The sequence below is a fragment of the Panthera onca genome, chromosome C1 (genome assembly GCF_046562875.1).
Source record: "Panthera onca isolate mPanOnc1 chromosome C1, mPanOnc1 haplotype 2, whole genome shotgun sequence".
Taxonomy (NCBI): domain Eukaryota; kingdom Metazoa; phylum Chordata; class Mammalia; order Carnivora; family Felidae; genus Panthera; species Panthera onca.
In genome coordinates this window covers 192,918,150-192,945,733 of record NC_138346.1, presented here as the reverse complement: position 1 = coordinate 192,945,733, position 27,584 = coordinate 192,918,150, and the positions used below count along the sequence as shown (strand labels likewise).

Sequence of the window (27,584 nt, the reverse complement as noted above, 5' to 3'; positions counted from 1 at the left end):
TTGGGAACGGCTGTGAGCGCTGCTGGTGAGCCGGGGGCGGGGCTGAAGGAACGGGGGTGCTTGTCACTTCCTAAGGACGTGGCCAGGGTCCTTGAGGGAGCTCCTCTCAGGGCCTGGGGGCCTGGGCGGGGCATGTGATGAGTCTGGGCTCCCTCCCGTGGGTCTCGGGTCAGGCGGGCGGCCAGTCCGGTGCCTCTGCCTGTGAGGGTCAGGCGGGCGGCCAGTCCGGTGCCTCTGCCTGTGAGCGGGAGGTGACGGGGCCCCGGGCTCCCCAACATTCCAGGTTTGGGAGAAAGTCGCTGCCCTCCGGACGCCAGCGCCCGTGCTTCTCAAAGGAAGACATTGCCGCCCGCCAAGTGGACGGTTTGTAGGGCTAAATGGCTTAATATTTTTGGAGTCGAAGGAACAAAACTGCCGCAAGACACTGTTGTTTTCCCCGCTGTAATTGATGGGGCTCACTCTTTTCTGCCGTTAAAGCACAAGCTGCGGCTATTTTTCTTTTTTTAACCAAACACCGCTGAATGTGAAACATCGATTTTTTTTTTTTTTAAACTGGGTTTCAAACTGAGAAATGTCTTGATCCCAGAAGTCAATCACCTCCAGCATCATAGTGACTTACATCGGCGCCCTCGTGGGGCTGACCCGGGGGCTCCTGTGCCACCCCCCTCCCCCCGCAGGGCAGAGACTGCCTCAAGGACAGGGACCCTCCCGTTCTTCTGAAGGGCACCTGAGGACCAGACCTGCCCCGTGTGGCCGTCAGCTTCTCTTCTGGGAGCGTCCAAAGAGCCCTCACTGCCCTCTTGACCACACCCATACCCCAGGAAGGAAGGACACTCAGAACCTCTGCCCCATTGCGTGGCTCAGGCCCACCTCATACAGTTGCGCTCGTTGCTCACTGCACAACTCTAGAGAATGTGTCCCCATTAGTGTAGTGCCACTCACCTGCTTTTTAAATTATTTTTTTTAATTTTTTTTAATGTTTTTGAGAAAGAGAGAGAGAGAGAGAGAGAAACAGAGCTCGAGAGGGGAAGGGCCGGAGAGAGAGGGAGACACAGAATCTGAAGCAGGCTCCAGGCTCCGAGCTGTCAGCACAGAGCCCGATGCGGGGCTCGAACTCACGAACCGCGAGATCGTGACCTGAGCCGAAGTCGGACGCTTAACCGACTGAGCCACCCAGGCGCCCCACTCACCTGCTTTTTAAAATCAGTTCTTGACAATTCCCTCACTGCCTATGGCTGAAGTCCAGCTCTTGAGCATGGCTCCCAGCGCCCTGTCCGGCCTTCCTGTCCAGTCATCTCAAGCTTTATCCCCTCATCTCTAGCTCTGGTCTCACTGGACTTCTATCCCTTTCCCAAAGAAACGTGTTTCTTCTGCCTGTGTCTTTCCCACCATGCCCTCTGCTTGCAGTGCTCTCCTTCCGTCCCTCCCCTCCTCCCCAGGCAAATTCTACTTGCCCTTCAGCTCTCCACTAACACACCACTCCCTCCAGAAAGCTTTCCCGGACTCTCACACCCCACCGAGTCCCCCCCCCCCCGCTTCATGGCACCTTTTACTACCATTGCAGTTGGCTCTTATCTGCTAGAGTGGAAGCGACCGAGGGCAGGCACTGTGGTCTTTTGTTCCCTGCTACTTCTCCAGCCCCGGTGCAGACACTGGCCAGTGGTGCTCAATTCGTTCATTCTCAATGAGTGAGGGAGTGAACAGGTGGCTGTGGGTTAGAGGGCTCCTTGCCCCGCGTGTGGTGTGGCCCTTCCTCACCTCCCGCCATGTCTCCTACATCTGTACTTTAGTTACCCTGATTAGACCAGGAGCCTGCCTGCCCCAAGCCCGCCCCTCTCGACTGAAAGTTGGGACCCACCAGGCCCTTTCCTGTCCCCTCTCTTGGAAGAGAGTGGACAGATGTATCCTGGTCCCCAGAGAGCCAGCCCAGTTTGCAGATGGACTGATTCGAGCATTGCCAAGATGCTGATACCCTGGCTGGAGCTCCAGCTGAACACCTGGGTCCCTGGACTCTCCATGCCGGGCCCAACCCTCCGGTCACGAGACCCAAGAGCCAAGTGCTTCACAGAGTTAGCTCTTTTAGAGGCCGCCTGGGTGGCTCAGTCAGTTGACTGTCTGACTTCGGCTCAGGTCACGGTCTCACAGTTCATGAGTTCGAGCCCCGCATCGGGCTCGCTGCTGTCAGCACAGAGCCCATTTTGGATCCCCTGTCCCCTTCTCTCTCTCTGCCCCTCCCCTGCCTCTCTCTCTCTCTCTCTCTCTCTCAAATAAATAAACCTTTAAACTGCACAACTATCCTCTGAAGTGGGTTATTATTGTTGTTATACCCGCTTTATTGATGAGGAAAATGAAGAACAGAGGGATTAAGTGACTTGCCCAACATCACACAGGACGCAGTGGCTGTGCTAGAATTTGAACGTAGGGCAGACTGACCCCAAAGCCTTTGCTTTCCACTGACATTCCCTGAACTAACCTCAAATCTGCTAGACGGTATTAAACCCAGGGCCCTAGATGGGGGACTGTCTTTCAGGGCCCACCTTCCCAGGTCCCCAGGTCCCCCCAGTGTCCCCTGGGCTCTGGAAGAGGCCTTGGTGAGGCTCTGGCCCAAAGCCGGGCATCTTTCACCTGTCTCCCAGCGGGGCTTTCCGTGCCCCTTCTTGTCCTCTTGGCCCAACCTTCCCCGAAGCACAGAGCGGGCACGGAGGACACGGCTATTCACAGTCTCCCTGGACCATCCTTCAGAGGCAGCCTCCGCGCCCCTCAATCTTCCTCTCGATGTCACCGCGCTTTCTCAGTACTGGCCGTGTCACCTTGGACTGTGAAGTCACAGGCGGTCCTGCAGTTACAGGAAAAAATAGGCAAAGAAATTGCATTTCGTTGCATTTCCTCCGAGACCATTGTGAAGCGTGTGACTTGCCTCTTTTGTGTTGAATTGTTTTAGCTGCATCTTGCAGGACCCAGATTCCATTTTTTTAAAAATTTTTTTAATGTTTATTTATTTTTGAGACAGAGAGAGACAGAGCATGAGCAGGGGAGGGTCAGAGAGAGAGGGAGACACAGAATCCAAAGCAGGCTCCAGGCTCTGAGCTGTGGGCACAGAGCCCGACGCGGGGCTCCAACCCACAGACCGCGAGATCATGACCTGAGCCGAAGTCAGACCCCCAACCGAGTGAGCCACCCAGGCGCCCCCCCAGATTCCATTTTTGTTGAAACAACTGGGAGAAAGGGCACCTGGGCTCCAATCCCAGCTTTGTCATCAACCTGCTTGAAAGCCTTCAGCGTCTCCTTTTGTCCTTAAGATGATTTCCAAACACCTTAAGATGGGGAGGCACCATTGGGACCCGCCGTTTCTCCGGAATGCTCTACTCCGGCTACATTGAGCTCCTCCCTCTTGCTCTGACCCTCACAGATGTCCCTGAAGCTGTCCTTCTCCTCCCTCTTGGCCCCAAACACCCCGATTCATCCTTCAGCCTGCGTGTCACCTCCTCCAGGAAGTACTCTGCTATCATCACCCACAAAGCCAGTTGCTGAGACCCCCGGTTCCCCTGGATGTCCTCTCGTAGGGTATGTAATGCAATTTGGTGTGTTTTCTCTAGTCAGTCATTTGACCATCTACTGTGTGAGCTTCAAGAGGGCCCCACTTAATCCATCTTGCTCGCCATTGTTTCTCTAGCGCCCAGCACAGTGCCTGACACACAACAGGTGTTTTAGAAGCATACACCACATATGAACGACTAAACAAACCAGTCAGGATTCTTAGATGCAAACAACAAAACCAGTTATGCCTGATTTAAGGGGGAAGAAACGATTTCTCCGAGGGCAGTCAGCTAGCTCACAGAATCATAGCAAGTTCTGGAGACCCAGGCTCAGGACCACACAGCAGAATTGTGCCGGCCACATGGCAGGACGCGTTTGGTGAGGGCACCACTGCTGTCTTCAATAACAGCGAGCCCCTGTCGCTGAGACCACCACCATCCCCAGCCGTGGGCCCTTGACCCCTCCAACAACGATGTGCCCTGTTCCTCTGGGAACTTGAACTCGCTCCTCCTTCTTCACGTTATGAACTCGATCGAGAGACGGAGGCTGGTGTCCTGATGGGCACACAGCCTGAGTCACGTGCCCACACCCTAGCCGCAAGGGAGCCCGGGAACGGGAGTTCTTTGCATTTTTATTTCCTTGAGTGAGGGGGGGGGAGTCATCGGGTAGGGGCCTCCTAGGAATGGGGTACGCGTGCGGAGCAGTTCACAAGAAGGGGAAACCTCTACCACAGCGATCAAGTGAACGGCCCCATAAGGCGGTTTCCCTCCTTTCTTGCTGCCTCAGTTTCCTCAGCTGCAAGAGGAAAACAGGTCAGTCCTTCAGTTTCCTCTCTGGCACTAACATCCTCTGATTCTGGTTTTGTGTTGTTTATCCATATGCAGTCTGAAGACACAAGAAGCACAGGTGAACCAGAGGGAGGAGAATCTCCCAGAAGTTCCTGTACCAGTCAGGACCAACTGGGTTATGCCACAGTAACAAATCTACCAAGTCCCCGGGGACTTATGCCAAAGGACACTGCCACGGTTAGGGACGTGGCTATCTGGAAAGCGGAAGGGGGGCGTGTTCACCCACTGCTGTAGGTACTTTCTACGGCTCATAGGAAGCACGATTGCCCTGAACTATTCTGAAGGAGCGTGGTCAGAATGGCTAACAAAGAAACTAGCTGTTCCACCAGAAAGGCCAAGTTCAAAGGCAAGCAGCTTCACAGAGGAGGGTTTATCAGCAGTAATATTGCGGATGATTTATTTATTTATTCCGTCATTCATGGAAGAAGTATTTATGGGGCATCCACTCTATATCAGGTACCAGACTGGCCACGGGGATGTGATGGTAAACAAGACAGAAAGGTCCGTGCCCTCTTTGAGCTTATACTCTAGCGAGGAAGAAAGAGAATCACTAGATAAACAAAGAATTACGCAGGATGCTTTCCGTGGTGCTCAGTGCTACAAAGGCATAAGCAGGGTGGTTCAGGAGAGCAGGGAGTATGTGGGTGAGGGGCATCTTAGCAACGATGACGGTCAGGGAAGGCAAGGCCCCTCTGGGATGACATTTAAGCTGAATGGTGATTAATAATAAGAGGAAAGAACGAACCAGGCAGAGGGGACAGCCAGGTGAGAAGACTGTAAAGTAGGAGCCCATGTGGCTGGAAGAACAGGAGACAAGGTCAGGGAAGCAGGTGGGGTCCTTGCTCCATAGCAAGTCATCTGTAGGGATTCTGGGTACAAGGGTTTGGGGGGGGGGGGGTGGGTGCATTGCCTGGCATTAAGCAAGAGAGTGACAAGATCTGATTGGATTTCATGTTTTTTCAAAAGATCCCTTTGGCTGCTGGGCACAGAGCGGATCAGAGGGGAGCAAAGTAATAACAGAACGAATACAATACCTAGTTCAATAGAGTGAAATTGCCAGCGGAGAATCCCGGCTTTCATTGCTACCGCAAATGGTAAATGCTGCGGGTGCCACAGGGAGTTATCATGACCAGGGGCAGGGAGGATGTTCCCAGGGGAGAGTCTCTTGCACTTGTATTAGTCTGGACAGCGTAGGCGACACCACAGCACCAAATTCTAGCCTCAGTGGTTGCACGAGCAGTGCTGTATTTCTTGCTTGCCCTGCATGCTCTTTGTGGGTGGACCTGGGGTCTCTGCTCCTCACGGTCACTCAGGGACCCAGGCGTCACCCTCTGCAGCCTGGTCTTCATGCTCCCTGCAGCGGGCAGGGGAGAAGTATGCACAGAGAGACAACACGTAGTCCTCTGCACTTTGTGACATCTTTTTCTGTCCCATGGGCCAGAATCAGCCACATGTCTGCATGTGATTGCAAAGAAGCTGTGGTCTCCCGTGTGCTCAGGAGGAAGGGAGGAGTGGATGTGTGCACGGGCACTAGCGTCTGCTGTGTGCCTGAAATCAGAAGTCACTTGTCGCCGGCAAAATAAAAAAGGGGCCGGAGGACCATAGAACAGAGCCCCGGCAGGATGGATGAGGCTCCAAAGAACCACCCAAACTAAAAATAAAGCTGCTTTTCCGCTGGGATATCCAATGTGACTTGGGAACAAAAAAAAAAACAACACACACACACTTGTTTTAGGAGGAATACGAATCCGGCTGGTGCACAGTGCAAGGGGCCAGGCACTCGGGACTGGAAGGTCATTTGGTACAGAGCCTCCAAATGCCAAGAAAGTGGATTCGCTCCCAAGCCCCTACACCAGGCCTCAGTTCTCTTGCCTCTTCCTGAGGTCCCTCTGCATAGGGACATGCACGTGCTGGAGAATTCTGGAACCCTTTCTGCATTGCTCTGCGATCTTTCTCTTTGGGACTTGTCCTGTACACACACACATTTTTTTCTTTTTCTCCTAACATCACCATTTTTAGTAATAACCATAGCTACACATTTCCAAGTACCTTCTAAACATTTCACATAGCATAGCTAATTCAATCCGCACAACAATCCCAGAAGGTAGGTATGGTTATCATCACCATTTTACACGTGGGGAAACTGAGGCACGGGGCGACTCAGTAACTTACCTAGAGTGTAGCAGCTAAGAGCAGAGGAGCTGGGAATCAAAACCAGGAGGTCTGGTCCCGGAGGCCCTGCTCTCCATCTGTAGAACACAATGCCCCAGCAGACACGGCCACAACCCACACTGGCTCCAAAGAGCATCTGTCCCCGATGAGTGGAGGACAGCAAAAGATCCTTTTTGGCCAAATTCCTCGACTTGGGACTTCACAGAGGAGCGAACCTTCCCGCGTGGACACGCACAGAAACTAGCCAAAGCAAATCATTTAACTCTTCTCACTTTTCATTTGATTCTACTTCATATTTGGGTTTGGGTTTTTTTTTTTTTCAACAAATATTTTTGAACCTCTCCTATAAGGAAGACACTCAGTCAATGCACTAAAGGGAAGTAAGGAGAAGAAACTGGGTGCCTAAGTCACAATCTCTTCCTTCGAAGGGCTTGCCATCTACTCAGGAAAACCAGACAGAATCACATGACAACACAGACCCTGTGCTCAAGAAAGCCCCAGCTATGGGCTGACAGCAAGTTCTCAGATCAGCAAATTAAAAAAAAATACCGCATGGAGCGCCTGGGTGGCTCAGTCGGTTAAGCGTCTGACTTCAGCTCAGGTCCTCTGCGCTGACAACTCAGAGCCTGGAGCCTGCTTCGGATTCTGTGTCTCCCTATCTCTCTGCCCCTCCCCTGCTCACGCTCTGTCTCTCTCTCTCTCTCAAAAATAAATAAACATTAAAAAAAATAAAATGAAGTGTCTTCAAGTGTCTACATAATTTCTTTAAAAGAAAGAAAGAAGAAAAAAGAAAACAAGAAAAGAAAAGAAAAGAAAAAAAGAAAAGAAAAGAAAAAAAAGGAAAAGAAAAGACAAGACACAAAAGCAGGCCAGAGACAGGAAAGCGAGACAGAAGTTGAGTTTTGTGAGGCCACATTCCGCTCAGCTGCCTAAGCATCTGCACAAGCCCCTGTAAGGAAGGCCCAGGGCTGTGAACAAGTGTTTTAAACTCTATTCCTTACACCCTCGAGGCTGCCATCTTCCATGCTTTGGAAAATTTGCTTCCATCACACACACACACACACACACACACACACACACACTCAGAGTGATCAAACAAACCAACAACAACAAAAACCTACACATTTCCCTGTTGCACAAGTCTGAGCCCCCAACCTACTCTAACTGGTTTTAGAGAGAAAATACATGTATCAAAAGTTATTCGACAACACAGAGAGTTTCAGAGAAGGCCATAGAGCTGGTCTTCGACATCGTTAGGGACAGCCCTCAAGTTCAGAGGGCTGGCCCCCTTGCAGATAGGGTCCCTATCCTGGGGACAGGCACTGCAGCATGAAAGGCCATGCCCAGGACTCGCACTGCTATCTCTGAAACCTTGACGGCCTTCTGCTGCCCTCCACTCCTTGGCTAAGTTCATGACTGCCACACGTCACCTCTTTCCTCTGTGTGTTTTCTTCTGAACTGAAGCTGTTCATTGATGCAGCCAAATGCAAGATCCCAGGTCACATGCCTTCCCAGTAACTAACACCGAGGCTGGGAAAGTGAATCCTGACTTCTGTCTCTGGAAGGTGGGATTCATAATAGGAGTAGTTACCAGGGTGGCCACACATTCTGGTTTCTTAAGAGAATCTGGGTTTCTGGGACATCTGGGTGGCTCAGTCGGTCGAGCATCTGACTTCGGCTCAGGTTGCGATCTCATAGTTCATGGATTTGAGCCCTGAGTCGGGCTCTGTGCTGACAGCTCAGAGCCTGGAGCCTGTTTCAGATTCTGTGTCTCCCTCTCTCTCTGCCCCTCCCCTGCTCATGCTCATGCTCTGTCTCTCAAAACTAAATAAACGTTAAAAAATTAAACAAAAGAGAATCTCAGTTTCTGCCTCTTGTCCCAGCATAATTATTAATAGCACCCTTTTAACTCTCCAGTGTGGTTCCACTTGGATCATAAATTATATAGACATCCCAATAATTCCCAGTAATAATCGCTGGGTTCAGTCATCATGAATGTCCTGCTTTCCCTTCCTTCCCAGATCCTCTGCCCCTCCCACTCCAGAAGCCTGTGCTTCTGAATGTGCCCTTCTCCTATTACAAAGCAAAAGGGGACTCTTCTGTTTGCACTCAGGGAAGTCAACAATGGGCATACCTCAGGGAACATTCCAGTCAGAAGAGGGAGAACTTTTCTATTCAAGATTTAAAAAAAAAAGCCAAATTAAAATTCAGAAGAACAAAGGAAAATATGAGCAACCAGCTGGCAGGTTTAGTTAGACATCCAGGTAGGGGACAGCTCATGGAGGGCCTTGAATGACAAGGAGAAAACTTTGGACTTTATCTGTGGGAAATAAAACATATATGGAAGTTCTCTGAACAGGGGAATGGCCTGACCCTGTCCAGTATACTTGAAAGAGTAGGCACCAGACCGACCTGAGTTTAATGTATGATTTATTGTATGGAATGAGGGACAGAATGGAAAATTACTTCACCTCTCTAAAACTCGAATTTATCATTTGTAAAACAGAGAAAATGAAAGCCTCCTTTGAGATTGTTGTGGGGATGAATTAAAATAAAGTTCTTGGCACAGTATACAAACACACAGTAGGTACTCGAATGACATTAGTTGCCTTAGCTGATGTCCAGGCAGGAGTTGGGGGAGCACCATGCAGCACATGCATGCAGAGCACCAGGAAAGAGGAGAGGCTGATCTTCGGCCCTGTTGTTCCATCCATCACTAAAAGTGGGTGTTAGAGTCTCCAACTATTATTATTATTGGGTTAACTATTTCTCCATTCAATTCTACCAGGTTTTGCTTCATGTATTTTGGGGACTTGTTAGGTGCATATATGTTCGTATTATGTCTTTATGAGAAATTGACACTTTCATCATTACAAAATGTCCTCTGTCCCTACTCACAATTTTTGTCTTAAAACCTACTTGTCTGATAGTATAGCCTCTCTAGGTCTTGTTTGGTTAATGTTAGCATGACGTATCTTTTCCTGTCCTTTTACTTTCAATCTATTTGTCTCTTTGAATCCAAAGTGCCTCCTGTAGATAGTATATACTTGGATCATGTTTTTTTTTTTCCAATTCATTTTGCCATCTCAGCCTTCTATTGGAATGTTTAGTCCATTTGCGTTTAACGTAATTGTTGGTAGGGTAGGATTTGCAGTTGGAATTTGCTGTTTGTTTTTCACATGTTTTATATTTTCTGACCCTCTGTGCTTCTGTTTCTGTTAGAAGTACAGTAGAAAGTGTATAATTTTAATTCCCTATTGCTTCTTTTATCATATTTTTAAAGTTACTTTCTTAGTGGTTGCCCTGGGAATTACAATTAACACCTAAACTTAAAACAATTCTGTTTGAATTTTTGCCAACTTAATTTCAATAATATGCAAAAACCACTGTTCCAATACATCTCTGTTCCCTCCTCCTTTGTTTTACTGTCATACAAATTAGATCTTTACATATTATAAGCTCTTCGACACAGTTTTATAATTGTTGCTTTATGCGGTTGTGTTTTAAATCAGAATAAAACCATTATAAAACAAAAATGCATTTATTACATTGTTTTTATATTAACCTATGTAGTTATCTTTACTTGTATTCTTTATTTATTTGTGCAGATTCAAGTTACTGTCTCATGTGCTTTCATTTCATCCTGGAAGACTCCCATGAATATATCTTGTAGGGCAAGTCTGCTACCAACAAATTCTCAGTTTTTGTTTATCTGGAAATGTGTTAATGTCTCTTTCATTTTTGAAGCTTGGTTCTGCTGGAATGTCTCAGTTGACCTTTTTCTTTCATTTCTTGAATATATCATCCCACTGCTTTTTGGTCTCCATAGTTTCTGATGAGGTGCCAGTTTTTGATCTTATTAAAGATCCCTTTTCTCTTTTCTCTTACTGCTTCCAGGATTCTTGCTTTGTCTTTGACTTTTGACCAGTTGACTGTGATGTGTCTAAGTGTGGATCTCTTTGAATTTATTCGACTTGAAATTTGTTGAAGTTCTTGGATGTGTAGATTAATATTTTTCATCTAACTTGAGAAGTTTTAGAAGTGTATTCAAATAGTGTTTCTGCCTCTTTCTCTCCTCTCCTTCTGGGACTCCCATTATGCACATGTTGGTAATCTTAATGGTGTCCCATGGGTCTCTGAGGTTCTTCCATTTTTTAAATTCTTTTTCTTTCCTCAGACTAGATAATCTCAGTTGACTTATCTTCAAGTTTGCTCTTCGTTTATTCTGCCAATTCAAATATGCTGTTGAGACTATCTAGTGAATTTTTTTTTTTATTTCAGTCATCGTACTTTTCAACTCCAGAATTTCTATTTGGTTCTTTGTTTTGTTTTGTTTTGTTTTGTTTTAATAATCTCTATCTCTTTATTGATATTCTCTATGTGGTGACACATTGTTCACATACTTTCATTTAATTATTTGGAAGTTTTTCCCTTTAGTTCTTTGAACACTTTATAACAGATGATGAAAGTCTTTGTCTAGTAAGTCCAACTTCTGGGCTTCCTTAGGGAGAATTCCTATTGACTGCTTTTTTTCCCCCTGTGTATGGATCATACTTTCCTATTTATTTTCATTCCTCATAATTTTTTGTTAAAAACTAAGCATTTTAAATAATACATTGTGGCAACCCTTCAACTCAGACTTCTGCCCACCACAGGATTTGTCATTGTTCTGTTTGTTGTTGTTGCTGTTTATTTAGTGACGTTTCTGATAGAATTCTGTAAAGTCTGTATTATTTGTCATATGCAGCCACTGAAATCTCTGTTCAGCTAGCTTAGTGATTATCTAATGGTTGAAGAGATTTCCTTAAATGCTTTCAATGACTAAGACTTTCATCTTTTTCTGAGGGGCTCTGTGTTGGTGCACACCTTAAGGTCTCTGATAATTTACCACCCTGCCTGAACCCTTCAATTTCTGTTTGTGCAGAGTCCCAAGATCAGCCAGAGGTGAGAGACTGGAGCCTTCTCAAGTCTTTCCTGGGGATGCACAGAGCACTACACATGTGCGTGGCCTTCTAAATCCCCAAGAATATGTCAGAGCTTCTCAAAGATCTCTGTGGGAACATCTCATTAACCAGATTTAAGTTTTTTGGCCAGCTTCCTGTTTGCCCAACAGGTATTACCACCTCAGGTAACTGTGATGTTAAACAATTGCCTATGATTGTTTTTGACAAATGCTATCCAGATGAGATCAGTCGCGTTCAGGGTGATATGGCTGTAGACCTGACAACTGCTATCCAGGTAGAGTGTTTTGCTCTGAGCCAAAGCAAATAAAGATGAGTCCTTTTATGGGAGCTCCTGTGCAAGTCAAATAGCGACAATTCTCTGAGGATAGAGCTTTTGGGAAGCTCTAAACTCATACTTCCCCATCCAGCGACTGCTAGGCTGCTGGTTCGCACAGCTGCTGTGATTGTGGTGCTGCTGGTTCTCAAGGCTACTGCGGAGCTGGGGAAAGAGCCATGGGAGCCAGACAAGTTAAAATGCCACAAAGCTCATTGTTCTTGCTGAGGTGAAGCTATTTTTCCCAAATAAACACTCTTTGGATTATTGCAAGCCTTTATTAATTTCCAGCATTCTGAAAATAATGGTGTTGAACATTTTCCCAGTGTTCTCATTGCTTTTATGGAAGAGCAGACTCCTGAAGGTTCTTACTCTTCCGTTAGAGAAGCTCTTCCCTTTCATGAAGAGTTTAACTGGGGCCTAACATGATCAGGTCATTTTGTTAGACTCTGTCTGACCTCTGCATTGAGAATAGATTGGAGGGATGGAACAGGCAGCAAGGGGACAGTTAAGAGAATCTTACTGGGGAGAAGCGATGGCTGTCAGAACCAGAGCAGTAGGAGCAGCGTGACTGTGGAAAAGTGCATCAGTCCAACAGACTCACATAAGACATTTTTTCTTTCTTCTGATCTACCCAGTGATCCAGGAGCTGAAATAGGTCTCATGCTCTATCAGATAAGCAGATCTGAAGGGAATCGGCCCAAACACAATGCAAGGAAGAGTAGAGGCTGCTTGCTCATCTCTGGGTACCACAGAAGCTTTGTGAGGGAGGAGAGTCAGGAGATCCCCGGGGGAGAGTGAAAGAAGTCATGGGAAGGGCAAATGAGGGCTGACACGAGGGGCTGGGGACCAGGTGTTCCTTGGCCTTTGCTGTAGAACAGCTGCGGGGCCAACCAAAGTTTTGCCACCTGGGATCCTTCAGGACCACAGATTCATCTCTGCCCCTCTTAAGAGGCCGTCCCTGAGTGCATTGTGTTGCTGGAGCCCAGTAGAGGAGCCAGGTAAAAGTGGAGTGGACTGCTTTCTTCTTCGTTTCATTCTCTCCCAAGAAATTCTCTGAGTGAGCTTTTGTATGTCCCAGATGTTCCTGCCTTTGTTCCGATTTAATCCTGTCTATTTATCCCCTGTGGTACCTGTTTATTATCTTCCATTTCTCTTCGGGAGCTGGGGCTCAGTGGATCTGCCAGGACTGATCTTATCTGCATTTGGGCAAACACAACCATGCCCAGGCCTTGTCATCCAGCTCCCATATGAAAGACTCAGAGAAGGAGAAACATTAAAACCGGTACCACCAAGAACAGCAAGCCCACAGAGATTTAAAAATAAACATGAAAACTGCTCTGGGTGCTGTTCAGAGGCACTTGCAAACCCCTTCAGTGGAGACACAATGGAGCTGCGCACCCGCTCCCCGGGCCCCATCCTCCTGCAGCTACAAGTAGCTGCAGTAGCTGTAGACTTGGCTCTTGACTTCTGCCTTGAAAGGGAGACTGTGGCTCCCAGCAGGGCTGTGGAGACAATGACACAGAACCTCTCCCCTGCGAGGATTCAAAATCTGGGAACGTTACAGCTGTTGGAGGCTATAACTTTGGGTCTTTGATGAGATCTCCGAGGGCAACCGGGGGAGGAGGGCTCAAGGACTCAGAGTGAGCCACATACTCAGAAAAGGTTACGACACAGGCTTCCTGGTTCCCCCCTGGACTGCTTTCTCCAACAGCACATTGCATAGGCAGGGCTCTAACATGCAAGTTGAGAATCACAGCAAGAACAGAGGGGGGAACAAGAGATTTTATTTATTACCTTTACTAGACAGATCTACGGAGACCAGCTATCCAACCATACTGTCTCTAACCTGGACCTCAGAGGACACCCCTGGACTGCAGCCACCAGGCCCCACAACCCCACCTTTGGGAGCTGTGGGCAGACAGGATCTGATTCTTCACTAGCACTAAGTTCAAGGGAGCTATGTCATAAACCACAGGTTGGAGCAAAAGTCTTGGAGTCAAGTCACGGTGAAACCCACCCCTACTTACCTGAGAAAGGGGCAAGAGCGCTTCTAAACTTTCTCCTGAATCCACACTCCTTTTGCCACCTGCCGCGTGCCCACCTTGGCCTGCAACAGGAGTGAGATGGGACCTCAGATGATGTCAAGGCCAACTCCATGGCAGCCAAGTGTGTTAATTCTGTGATTCACCGCACCCCGGCTCTTTTAATCCTCACATCAACACTGCGAGGCTGGCATCGATACCTCCATGGCAGACATGAGTCAACCAAGACCATGAGAGGTTATATAACTTGCCCGAGATCACGCGACTAAGAACTGGCAGCCCCAAATTTGAACTCTGGTCTGTTGGATCTAAAGCGGAAAACATGCTCGGGAATCTCCGATGCACCAGGGTTCCCACTGGCCAGTCCTCGAAAGGCCATCTGTTCTACCCATCCAGGATGGACAATCCCTGCGCCTGAATAGCTGTGTGGGGGTGGAGGAACGTGGGGCCCTGCAATGTTCAGCATGCGTCCCTGCGGTCACCACAAATGGCTCGTTATATAGTGGTGGCGGTGGCGGCAGCTTCAGGCGCCTTTGCCTTGCAGGATTGACATCAATCCTAATTCAAATCAAACTCCTCTGAAACATGCTCCAGTGGAGTGGAATTTTCTGCTAAATAAGGTGTTATTAACCCAGCTCCCGGCTCCTTGGGCCCGGGCTGAGCTCAGCAGCAGCGACAGCCACTCCATGCTACTTAAATACCGATTAATAGACATTGCAGCACTGGCCCAGGCAGACCCGGCGACCTCAGGCTCCTGCGGGCTCCTCGGAGCTCCTCGGACCATGATGCCTGGAAACTCACAATGCATCTTCCTCGACTCTCATTCCAGTGCAGTCGCCAAGCAGCAATTGGATGCTTTGTGGTCTCAGGACAAGGAGATAGCGGGCGGGCGGGGGGGGGGGGGTAAGAAAGGGGGAAATTGCTGTTCCTCTTCTGCAGCCTCTTCCTTACCAAGCTTCCCTTTGTGGGGCTTCTCCGGATGGAATGGGGCAAAGGACGAGCTCGATAGGGGAGGAAGGGGAGTGGTTCTTCTGTCCACCATGCTTGCAATAGCACGGCGAGAGGACCAGGAGTCTCCCACCACCCTGAGGACGACACAAGGAGCCATCCAGGCTTTGGGCTGGGACTGGGTCCTAACAAAATGCCATCTTATTTCTAGCGCAGCCCAAAACACACTTTGATGTGCCACACCCGATCATTCCAGCCACATACCAGTTCAGTTTATGTAATTCTCAAAGTGTAAACTTTTACTGCTGAAAGAGCCCTTAGAGAGTCGCTGGTCCAAGCTCATTTTACAGCTGAGGAAACTCCGGACCAGAGAGGGAAAAGGTCATGTCCAAGGTCACACAGCTAGTAAGCAGCAAAGCCAGGGCTCGTACCCAGATCTCCAACTCCCAGTGCAATGCTCTTTCTCTTATTCCATTTCTCTCCCTTCCAAGCACACAGAGGCATCGCTGCCAGCCAGGAAGTAATAACCACATTTACGCGATTTCCCAGTTTGCATATGGCAATGGATGGCAAATTGTTCTTAAGTGATATGTTATTAAATAAGATCAGAGAACATAAAAATGGATTTCTGAACTCTGGTAAATAAGAATACATCACACTTCTTCGTCTATTTCCCTGACAAATGCCTGCTAGGTGCCTGCTACGTGTCGGACACAGTGCTGGGTGCGGGGTCCACAGGGGTGACTGCATGAGAGACGGTCTGTAGCCTCACCAAGCTTACAGTCTAGCAGGGGAGACAGAACAATCTCACACACGTGTGCAAATAACTGCTATGAAGGAAAGGAACCAAGGACCAGCACGCAACCATGGGGAAGACGTACTTTATGTTTGCAAGGTCACAGAAGGCTTCTCTAAGGAGGTGACAGTCAAGCCAAGACCCGAGGGATTAGAAACGGCCAGCAAGAGAGGAGACAAGGAGGAGCGATCCAAGCAGAAGGAATCACACTTGGATTTCGTACCATGGACAATGAGGTGAAAATATTTTTAAATGAATACGAGCCCATTATTTTAGAGGCAGGAAAGCTATTCCATTTCCTCAGTTAATTGTTCTGTTTCCTAGAGATGATGCCTTATTGATCAGCCTTTCTGGGTCACTTGTCTGCATTTTTGTACCATTTGCTCAATTTGTGGCTGACGAAGGGCCCTTTCAGAGGTGGTGGAAGGACTTTTCACCTCCCTCCCCAAACCCAGAACAATGCCGAATAGTTGTTTCGCACACAGGCTCCAACACGAAGACCCAGGCTCTCTCACGTCTCAGCTGTGTGACCTTGGGCAAGGCACTTCCTCTCTGAGCCTCGGTCTCTTCATTTGTGGGGTCAAGGGTAACAAGGACACACCCTCGGAAGTAATGTGTGAAGAACCTAGCATCTGCATCTGGCATGTTGTAATTACTCAATGACCATTAGCCGCTACTATGATTGGAAGCTACATTCAAACAAATTAAACGGCCTTGTGCATGCAAAGGTGTTGGCTAGCTTTTCTTCAACCTTTTTTTTTCCCTAGGCACATTGCGACAAAGAGCAGATCCTTTTGTAGTTGTGACTGAAAGCTTGTGCCAAAAACTCCATGGGTCCTGGGAGGATTGGTGGGGAAGCTTATGAACAGGGGAGGGGGTGCCCAAGACCTGGAGTCAGGGGTAAGATCTTTTTTTCTTTTTAAATGTAGTTGTTTTTAAAGTTTATTTTTTCTTGAGAGAGAAAGAGCTCTCGCGGGGGAGGGGCAGAGAGAGAATCCCACACGAGCTCCCCGCTATGAGTGCAAAGCCCACTCTCACAAACCGTGATCACGATCTGAGCTGAAATCAAGAGTCAGACACTGAACCAACTGAGCCAGCCAGGCGCCTTAGGGGCGAGATCTTTTAAACCAGGCAAGTGTTGCTCGGGGCAGAACCCCAGGGAAGGTGTCAGCCTTGGGAGAGCCTGACATGGTGGCATCTACAGCATAAGGAAGAAAAAGGACCCAAGAAGTAAAGGCCAGAAAAGCTGACAAAAGCCACAGTTGCTGAGCTGGGCTACCCAACACTCCAGCACGAACAAGCAGAGGGCAGGAGACGTCAGCCATTGGGGAAAATCCAAATGGGGTTCTATTCGGAACTAGGGAGAGTTCTAAGGGGGTCTGGGAAGCTCTTAGAGGGGTGAGAGATGCTTTTCCTGAAGGTCAGCATTTCTATGCATCAAAGAATTTGGTTAGAACTTCTCCCTCTCCACTCTCCTTGGAAGCATTTCCATTTCTGTCTGAAGAGAAAGCCAATCTGGCAAACTTAGGGCTCAGACAAGATCCTCAAAGATCTTGAGGTTTTGGTTGGACATGTTTCCATCTTTTCTCCCCATTGAATGATTTTTGGATTTCCTCTCTTTTCCCTCAGCTCCCCAGCCTGGTCCATAGCATCTCCCAGGCCATGCCTGGGACCCACCCCAACTGCCTCCCAATATCTTGCCTCTTGGATCATGGACCACAGTCTAAGCTTGCCAAAAGCTTTTATTGTTACCATTCCTCCTCTGGCATTAGCCAGAAATGCTCCAAGTTCAGCTCATCTGCGCTCCTCTCCTGAAGTCAAATGCAAGGACGGTTTTCTGCATTAACCAGCTGGCTGGATTAGCATTTGGTAGGAATCCTTCCAACCTAACTCTCTTTGCTCCCTTCTCCATACCCACCACCCCCTGAAGCATCTCTGCTAAGCTCTGGAGCTCCTTGAAACACCATTTGAGAATTGCTGCTTTGATCTAACATCGCTTAGGAAAACTAAGTCCTGGGGTCATGTTCTTAGCCTCATCAGAGCCCAGACTCCATGTTCAATCTTTGCTTGAAGTTCAAGCAAGATAAGGACAGAGGGTCAACTAGAGAGGCTTCCATCTCCATGAGGGGCTCCCCATTTTTCCCTGTTGCCTCTGCCTCCCCAGATCTCAAAACTACACCCCTTGTAGCCCAGCCTGTAAAGCAGCCAGTATATGAGTCAGTTCTGCACTGTAATTCCAGATACATCCTCAGCATACCAGCTGGAGAGATTCAATAATGAGTCACCGTGTTGCTTGGTCCTTCCCTACCTCCAGTTCAATTCTCTTTCCTTTTCTAATTCTTTTTCTTTTTTTAATGTTTACTTTTAAGAGAGAAAGACAGAGGGCCAGCGGGAGAGGGGCAGAAAGAGAGGGAGACACAGAATCTGAAGCAGGCTCTAAGCTCCAAGCTGTCAGCACAGAGCCTGATGTGGGGCTCAAACTCATGAACCATGAGATCATGACCTGATCGGATGCTTAACCGACTGAGCCACCCAGGTGCCCCTCTTTTTTCTTTTTTTTTTTAAGTAAACTCTGCCCAACCTGGGGCCAATTCTGCTTCCTTTTCTAATCTGTTCTGTGTCCCAGGAATCTGACCTTGCTGCTGGGTTCAACCAATGGCAAGGTGGGAAGGGAGAGAGGTCATTTCTTTTCCACTACTTCCTGCTTTGGCCCTGTGTCTCTGACAGCAGCTACTTCCCTCTGTGACCAACAGCTCTTACCAGCCAACCCCCCAGCTCAGCTCTCACTGGGCCCCAGGAGCATGATTTCCACCCTTTGTCTCTTCAACCCTAGGGGTAGGGCCAGCTCTCTGCTGCTGTACCTTTCTGAGTGGCACCTCGCTGATTCCTTCAATCCTGCCCTTACCTCTGTAAGTAGTGTATCCATTAGGACTTCTTCATTCGAATCATGCTGGATGAATTCTGTTTCTCACCAGACCCGGAATGATATAGTCATATTTGCCAAACTCAAGGTCCAACCCCGGTGATCTGAAGCCTGCTTGTCTAAGCCCCATGATATCTCCCAAATCCAGGCTCTTCTACAGGCCTTTTGCTTGGGTGCCTTTAAGATACAGGCTTTCCTGCCCCACGTCTGGCACCTTGACCATCACATCCTCCTCAGGACTGCCCTTTGCTGCACAGCCACTTCCTAGATGGCCTTGCCCTGGTGAGAGGCCCTGTCTGGTCCTCAGTCCTGCACTCTGGCTTCTCTTCAAAACTCCATGTTTTGTTTTAGGTGGATGGAAGTGCCACCAATCTCAGGAACTCGAAAGACGGAGCAGATTTGGGGAGCAGCCAGGCGTGGGGCTAGTGGTGACGAAATCAGTTTCAGGTATATTGGGGTTGAAATGCCTTAAGAATGTGCACTTGGGGATGTGCATGCAGGAGGTAGAGGCATTGGGACACAGGTAGAAAACTGAGAGTCAAGACCCTGCATTGAAAGCTAAGGGGTGAATAAGACATTGCCGAGTGAGGAAGAAAGGCTGAACACGAAGCCTGATGGAGGATTTAAGGAACATTTGAGGAAGAAATTTCTGGAAAGATAAATGAGGAGTGGTCAGAAAAGTGGAAGGAAAACCAGGAGAATGTAGAATATAGAAACCGTGAGAAGAAAGGGTCTCAAGGAGAGGGCAGTCACCAGAAGAAGGCAAACAGCGTGAGGAGTTGGCTCGGTGTCCCATCACCATTGACTCTGCAGTCTGGATTTGAAAATTGGCGCCTCTTCTTGGTAGATATATGACCTTTGACAAGTCAGGTGGCTGCTGAGCCCCAGTTCCCACTATGTAAAAAAGGAAACAACGATGGTCCCTACCTCCCAGGGTGGTTCCATTTGCGTGTCCTTGTTGCAAAGCACCTAGCACGGCACCCGACACTTCCAAAGTGTTCAACAAACATCAGCCCTACCTCCAAGCATTAATTAGTTCAGCAAACACTCATGAACACCATGATAGGATCCTTCCTATAGAAGATGCTGAACCAAGATGGGAGGAAGCAATCTCAAAGTGGAGGTGACATCAATCACTCGCTTCCATGGGAACAAGTGTTGAGCTGCATTCAAGAGGCCCAGAAGGTAAGTTCAAGAGTCCTAAGAAGGAAAAGTCCCTGTTGTTGCCAGGAGATGTGTCTAGAGAACTACAGGCACAGAAGGTCGCCATGGAGGAGAGACCCGCTGAGTCAGACCTTGAAGGATAAGTGGAAGAACAGCCAGGAAGAGGGAACAAGCTGAACAAGGGCCCAGAGAGAGGCATCTGAACAGTCAAGAGAGATTCTCAGGGCTCCCTGCTGCCCTCTGGTGCCAAGCCCAGGGGTAAATGGCCCCAAGTCTGGACAGCAAATTCATGACAGACACAGCTCCCCAGTCCTCTTCTTCCCATTGCAGATGCTGGGACGTGATCATTAGGTGATTATATTTTTAAGGCCCAAATTGTTTTATTTGTTTCCTTGCCAGCTTTCATGAGGCCATCAGTCATTCCCCACACAGATAACATTTCTTATGTACATTGACAGAATAAATTACATGGTTCTCATCCGGCAAATCAACATTACAGGGGAACATTATCTTTTGCAAAACGCTGCCTGGGCACATCATAAATCCTAACCAGGTTTATTACATCTGTCTTGTCATAGATTCATTTTATTGAGAAGTGTTTTTTTTTTTTTTTCCAGATTAATAATCACATTAATAGACGGGATTCTTTTTAGAGGATTGTTTTCTTGGAGAAACCAAAGGAAGAATTTCACGGCTGCAGAGCCTTGCCACACTGGCTGGTGCTGCAAGAATGTCCTTGTCATGCTGACAATGCCCTCTGGGGCTGGGGAGCGGGAACTCTTGACTCACCCAGGGATGTTGGGGCAGCCAGGATTCCTTCCTCACTTCTGTTTCCACAGCTATCTCCAAAGGACAAATCGAGACGTTTCCAAGATGGTGTCAAAGATATATTGTTATATTAAACCAACCAAATGAATATTTAATGAGTAACTAGCATGAGTGCAACTGGCAAACCAACTGGGGAGAGGAAGCTAGCTCATATGGAACAGCAAGAGAACAATTCAGGACAGAATCCCAAGTCAGGCTTCCTGCCTGCCTGCTCTCCTTCTGTGCTTGGGTGGCTCAACCATCCCAAGACCAGTGATTTGTTGGCCCTGGGCTTCTTTCTCCTCCTTTTATTAAGTGAGGTGATTGGGTTAAACCAAGGACTGGCAAACTATGGCCCCGAGCCAAATCCAGCCCATCTCCTGTTTAGTGAATGGAGTTGTACTGGAACACAGCCACGCCCATTCATTTACATTTCATTTATGCCTGATTTCAAGCTACAACAGCAGAATTGAGCAGCTATAACAGAGACCCAGTGACCTGCAAAGCCTAAAACACTGACTATCTGGCCGTTTACAGAAAAAGTTTGCAGACCTCTGGTCTGGATAAACTCTAAGTGGTTGATCTGAGGGCCCAGTCTGGGGATCCTACTGAAGTGCTCATGATAACGTTGAGTGGAGCCATCCATGCTAAGTGCTTTCCTTGCATCATCTCATTTCATTCTTGAAATGCTTCCATGACAAATGCTTCCATTCTACAGATGAGGAAACTGAGGCTTCCAGTGGTGTGGTGACTTTTCTAAAGTCACCCAGAGATGTAGGCAAGTCGGGAGCCTGTCTGGAGCTAAAACCTTTGTCCTTGCCTCTCCAGTGAACGTGATGCCTAGGAATCGTGTAGATATTAATCAGTGAGAGTTGGGGTGGGGGGAGTGTAATTCTTACGGGACCTCAAATTTGGTGCATAGGACTTTGATGAGTGGAGAAAAAGGAGGTGGCCCTCCCAGCAGTGGGGACTGGGGACAAGAGGAGGGTGTGTTATGTATCACAAGGCCAGGTCTTTGTGTTTGGGTGAGAGAAGGACCTTCCACCCGCTGCCCCAGGGAGGGGATTGCCTCCTTCAAGCCTCACAACCACCCTGTGAGGTGGGTGCTCCTCTGGCTCCCACTCAACAGGTGGAGGGGGACAGCCCAAGGCAGGTGTTTGCCCAGGTCACACAGTGGGTGAGTGGCATTTCCTCTTCATTCATATGTTTTGGGCAAGTTCTTTTCATAGTGTTAGGCTGTCTCACCTGGGCTACGGTGAGCCTGGTAGAACACTTTGGAATTTAAAGTGGGATCACTTCAGCCAAAGGGCAAGAGGCATCAGGGTGGCAGAGCCCAAGGGGAAGGCAAAACGCAAGGCAAATTGGAAGCTATCAAAGTGGCTGACTGCCCTTCTGGGGATCAGTATTCTCTATTCACATCAGAGAAGACTCTGTGTCCATATAATGAGCAAGATAGCCCACCTACACTTGATGGCAGTTACCCCTCTAATGCATAACTACTGCTTTCCCCCTCCAACACTCCGCTCCAGCCCCACACGCCCTCTACCTCATCCTGGGACCCTTCGCTGCACCACCCCAGAAGATATCCTTCACTTTGTCGCTTTGCTCTGTGAATGCTGTGCGTGGAATTGGGCAACTCGGCAACTCTGTGCCTCTGGATATTTGCACTTGTTGTCCCCTTAGCTTAAGTGTTCTTCTGTATATATCCATGGTCTGAATCCCCTCAACATCTGCAGGAGACCTTCCTGACATTTTACGGAAAATTATGTCCTCTGTACCACACCCTCCTTTCCCACCTCCTCTGCCTTATTTTCCTCTGTATCATTTGCCTCTGTCTGGCTCATTTATTGTCTGCCAATGCTCCCCATCCGCCCTGGAATGTGAGCCCATGAGGGCAAGGTTTGCATCTGTTCTATTCATTGCTATATCTCTAATACCTAGAATAAAGCCTACCACATAGGAGGCATTCAATATATAATTGCTGGCTAGAAGTTTAATGCATTCCAATGTCATTCCACAATTTGCTAGATTTGGTTCTTTGGGCAAAATACTTAGTTTCTCCAATACTCAGCCTTCTCCTCTGTAAAATTTTGGTGAAACAGTACCTTTTTCACTGAGTGTTGTTAGAAATAATTGAAAAAACAAAATAGAAGAAATGTAACCTGCTTGGCTCAGAGTCTGGCATAGAGTCTCACACACAGCAGGTGCTGGGAGATGTGTCCCTCCTTTTTTTTTTTTTTTTTTTTCTTTTGAGGACACTCCTGGAGCCAAGTATAACTTGACAATGAGACCAGGACCAAAACTGTCTGTATTAGGCGAGGGTATCCGACCATAGGGAGAAAGTCAGTTTCACTACTTAGGACGGTGGAAAATTCCTTTATTCCCTTGCACTCCAGTTTGCTCATCTGTGAAATGGGTTATAATAAAACCAACTTCATAGAGTTGATTCAGATATTGAATAAGGTGATGCATAAGAGTTGTTCAGCACAACCTAGCTCATATGATCTTCGGGGTTAATGATGAGGAGGGGGATGGTAAGTATCCTCAAGGAGGCTACCTGGGAAGGAGGTGCTGGCCCAGCCTTGGAGTCTTCTGGCCCTTGGATTTTTGGCAAGAAGTTGGTTCCTGACAGATCAGGCCTGAGCAGGTTAACGTGCAACAGTCTCTCCTCCAGCTCCTTTTTTTAGCACAAAAATCTGTCCTAGCACCTCTCATCATCCACTTCATCAGTCTCAAACGGTTGGCTAATTGCACTCTCCAGCAGCCCCCCTTTCTCCCTGCCTCTTCAACAAGCTCAATAACACACAGCTGCCTCTTTCTTTGGGGCCCCACTGGGAAGCTATAAACAAAATATAGCTAGCAATACTTCACCACCTTCTCTAGGCTCCCTTCCCCTGTTGACCCCCTGCTCCTCTCTCCTTGAACAGGAATGGTACCACATGGGAGCTAAGATCCCTATCAAAGACTAAAGAACTCCAGAAATGGTAATATACATGAGTCAATGTGAAAGACTTTTCTTTTCTTTTTTTTTTTTTTATGAGTAGGCTTCAAGCCCAGTGTGGAGCCCAAGGTGGGGCTTGAACTCATGACCCTGAGATCAAGACCTGAGCTAAGATCAAGAGTCAGACGTTTAACTGACTGAGCCACCCAGGAGCCCCAAAAGACTTTTCTCAATTCCTAATTTTTTAAAAAGAAAAATGACTATATAAAGCAAAAAATAATGACAATGCATAATGGTTGTTAACATATGTAAAAATAAAATAGATGTCAAAATAGAACAAAAGACAGGGGAAATGGAAATCTACTGTTGTAAGAGTCTTACATCCTGTGTGCAGTGGAACAATATAAATTCAAGGTAGGCTTTGACAATTTAAGAATGTATATGGCAATTCCTAGAACAACCATTTTAAAAGTGATATGGATTTTTAAAAAATTAGTAGATGAGAAAAAAATAGAATACAAAATTCTCTCAAAATGCAAAGAAGGCAGGAAAAAAGGAAAGAAAATTTTTTAAAATAATGAAAGGGGAAACCAGATGTCAGAGAGCAAAACAGTAGTTTTCAATCCAACCAAATCAATAATTACATTAAATGTAAATGAACTAACACCCCAATTTAAAGGCAGAAATTGACAATAAAAAGCCAAGGCCCAGCTATATCCACACACTTTAAGTGTAAATACACAGAAAGATTAAGAGTAAAAAAGATGGAAAAAAAGATACACCATGGAAACAGTAATTAAAAGAAAGCCAAGGTGGGTATACTAATATCAAACGAAATGAATTCAAGACAAGGAATACTACTAGATGTAAGGAGAGACATTTCATATGATAGGTATCAAATAAGAAGACAGAACAACCCCAAATGTGTATGCATCTAATACCAACCTCAAAACCAGCCACTTGGTTTGTCACTTGGTTTGTGTCTGTCTCTCCCTGGGCCTATAAATCCCATGTGGGCAGGGGCCATGTCAGCCTCTTTGACCTTCTTAACCTAAGTCCTGGGCACAATGGCTGACATACAGGAAGGTCCTTGATAATTGGTTATTGGAAAAATGAGTGAATAAATGAATGAATGAGGAAATAAAAGAAGGGTGGGGGGTTGGAGAGAGGGAGGAAAAGAGGGAAGGAGAGAGGGAGGGAGAAAAAGAAATAAAAAGGAGAGAGACACAGGAAACATCAATGTCCCACCCTCACTGGAAGGGCTAAGGCAGTGTCATAAAGAACGTGAAGTCAACATACAAATCCTCCGCTCTCTCTTTCCATTCCAAAGTTTCCAGGTAACCCCTGCAGCCCCTTAATAGCTCCTCTTCCTGCCCTGCTGCCTGAGGCCCTGACCTAAGCAAGACCCTGAGGACTGTGGATCTGAGTTGAAATCCTCTGCAGCTCCCCCTCTCCCCCACAGGGACATTCTCTCTGACTTGTGTCCTACACTAAATCAGACCTTTGTCTGCGGGAGCACAGTCTCAGCTCCCCGAGGAAGGAATTGACAGTCATCATCGATCGAGACTCTCTCCCTAATTGGCTGCCCCCCACCCCATCTTCACAATGGGCCATTTCCCAGACAATAGACATCATCACTGCCTTTGTGCAAGCCCAAGCATCCTGAAATTGAGTCTCCAATCTCCTCGCAGACATGCACAGGAAATGGAAAATCCATGCCGGTCCCTGCTGACACTCTGGCTGTGGATTCCAAAGCACACAGGGCATCTGCTCCCTGGGATGCAGAGGGGACCTGAGACTGCCTGGGCAGGGGGAGGTCTAACTCCCATGGCCAGCCTTCCAGGGTAGAATCAGAAACTTCCTGAGGACTGAGGATCTCCATAACCCTACTTGTATCACCCACCCACTCATGGTAGGGCAGGGCCTGATCACCTGGGTCACCCCTGGAAAACCTGGGGTCCCTGGAGTCCTAGGGTCCTGTTTACAAAGAAGGCTTCCGAGCTTCCTGGAAGAACAAAGGATTCAGGGAACTAGCGATCCTTAGAAAAGATGGTAGAAAACAGATGTTCCCACACCGCAGGAAAAAGCTGTCCTGAGGTAGAAGATGCCCTTCCTTCCCTTTCTTCAAAGAGCAGCCTGCAGATGCTTCTGAGTCATGCGCCTGAAAACGTCACTTCTCCTGCCTGAAACTCTGACCATTGGTACCCAGCTGTGTGAAACATAATCCAAATATTTTGAGACTGTCAGGGGAAATTGGATTAGGAACTGAGGATTAGACGATACAAAGGATTTTTTTTTTTTGCTAATTGTTAACCGTGATAACGCCTTGTTGTTAGGTAAGAAAACATCTATATTTTTTAGAAGTATATCCCACAGGGCTATAATGACACAGTACCTGAGATTTGCTTTCAAATACTTCAGTACGGAGAAACGGAAAGAGAAAGAGAACTGTCATAATGCAGAATCCAGGTTCAGCAAGATGAGATCTAGGATTGATTAATGATGTCTGCCTCAGGCAGGGGAAACGCAGCACGGGTGGGAAGTGCAGAGGACAGGCTACTGCATGTATCTGCCATCCTGGCTGGCCCCTTGTCTGCCAGACAAATGTCTACTTTGCCTTTCAGGCTTGCTTCAAAGAATACCTTAGTTACATATTGATTAACTAGGAGTTAATATGTTCTTAAACAATCCGGTCTTATTTATTTAATCCATTTCTGCTCTAGGACAAGCCAAAAAGGAGAACCATCAAGGCCTTGGCCTAAAAATTGCTATTAGTAATTGAATTTTAGATGGAAGTATTGATTTTATATTTCAACTTTTTTAATGTTTATTTATTTTGAGAGAGAGAGACGAGAGAGAGAGAGAGACAGAGAGAGAGAGAGAACACACGAGAGCAGGGGCGGGGTAGAGAGAGAGCAGGAGAGAGAATCCCAAGCAGATCACGACCTGAGCCCAAATCAAGAGTCAGACTTTTAACCAACTGAGCCACCCAGGCGCCCCTGATTTCATATTTTAGACTCAACTGAATGATTTCCCCTTTCCTTACTTTCCAGCAGGAGGTGATAGCACACACAACATCTCCGTCAGCAGCACAGCAACCCCATGAGCTAAGAGTCTATCACCTCCCTACTTGAGATCCAAGTTGAAATCTTTCACACAAGGTCATACAGAGGGTAAGCAGTTGAGTCAGGCTCTCCGACGTCAAAGGCAGTGCGCAACGGTCACACTCTCTTACCTCCCACCGGATGCCTGGACGAGGCACTTGTAAATGTTTCAGCCACAGCAATGAGCCAGGAACTTGTGGGCTGGAGGGCCAGAGAGAAAAGAGGAGGTCAGCTTCCCAAGGACAGCTGCTTGAGAACCCGTAACCCCCCAGGGGGAATCTCAGCTCAAGGCAAGAGAGAGGAAGAAGAAACACCATCTGTGCGGGGCTCCATCTGGGAGGCTCCCCCGGAGGAACCTCTCCCATCCAGCCACCAGAGAGGAGCTCCCTGTTTGTGATGCTTCCACGTGGCTGGGGCCACTTCCCTGAGAACTCAGCCCACTTTGGGGCCAGCATTCTGTTCGTCAGCAAAATGATGGGAAAACTGGGGGATCCAATCAGTGAAACTGGGGATACAAATTGGCACCCCCCGTTAATAGAATTCGAATCAGGTGCCATCCTTAGTTCAGGGCGTTTGTTTGTTTCATGACACTAATTTGAATCAAAATTTTTGTATGAGTTTGGTGATGTCTGTGTGATTTAAATTTTAATTAGTAACTGTCTTACCTGGTGTGCTATGGGAGGGTATTTCAACAACACAAAATGCAAAATTCCAATATAGGCATTAAACTTACAGTTCACACGGGGCGCCTGGGTGGTTCAGTCAGTTAGGCGTCCGACTTTGGCTCAGGTCATGATCTCGCAGGCCGTGAGTTCGAGCCCCGCGTTGAGCTCTGTGCTGGCAGCTCAGAGCCTGGAGCCTTCCTTCTATTCTGTGTCTCCCTCTCTCTCTCTGCCCTCCCCCCTGCTTGTGCCCTGTCTCTCTTTCTCAAAAATAAATAAAACATTTAAAAAAAGGAGAGTGTTAACACCATTGTGAAGAGTAGTTTCATCCCTCACTGCCTCCAAACTGCATTTCAGAAA

At 47.6% G+C, this 27,584-nt stretch overlaps 1 long non-coding RNA gene across 1 annotated transcript; it reads right to left on the bottom strand.

Annotated features, from left to right (window-relative positions):
• Positions 1-2,332: 2,332 nt before the first annotated feature.
• LOC132673246 (uncharacterized) lies at positions 2,333-26,763 on the bottom strand. The gene is made up of 3 exons (XR_009607940.3): positions 26,694-26,763; positions 13,865-13,944; positions 2,333-2,836 (listed from the first exon to the last, which is right to left on the bottom strand). It is a non-coding gene; the product is annotated as an uncharacterized LOC132673246 (long non-coding RNA).
• Positions 26,764-27,584: the final 821 nt, after the last annotated feature.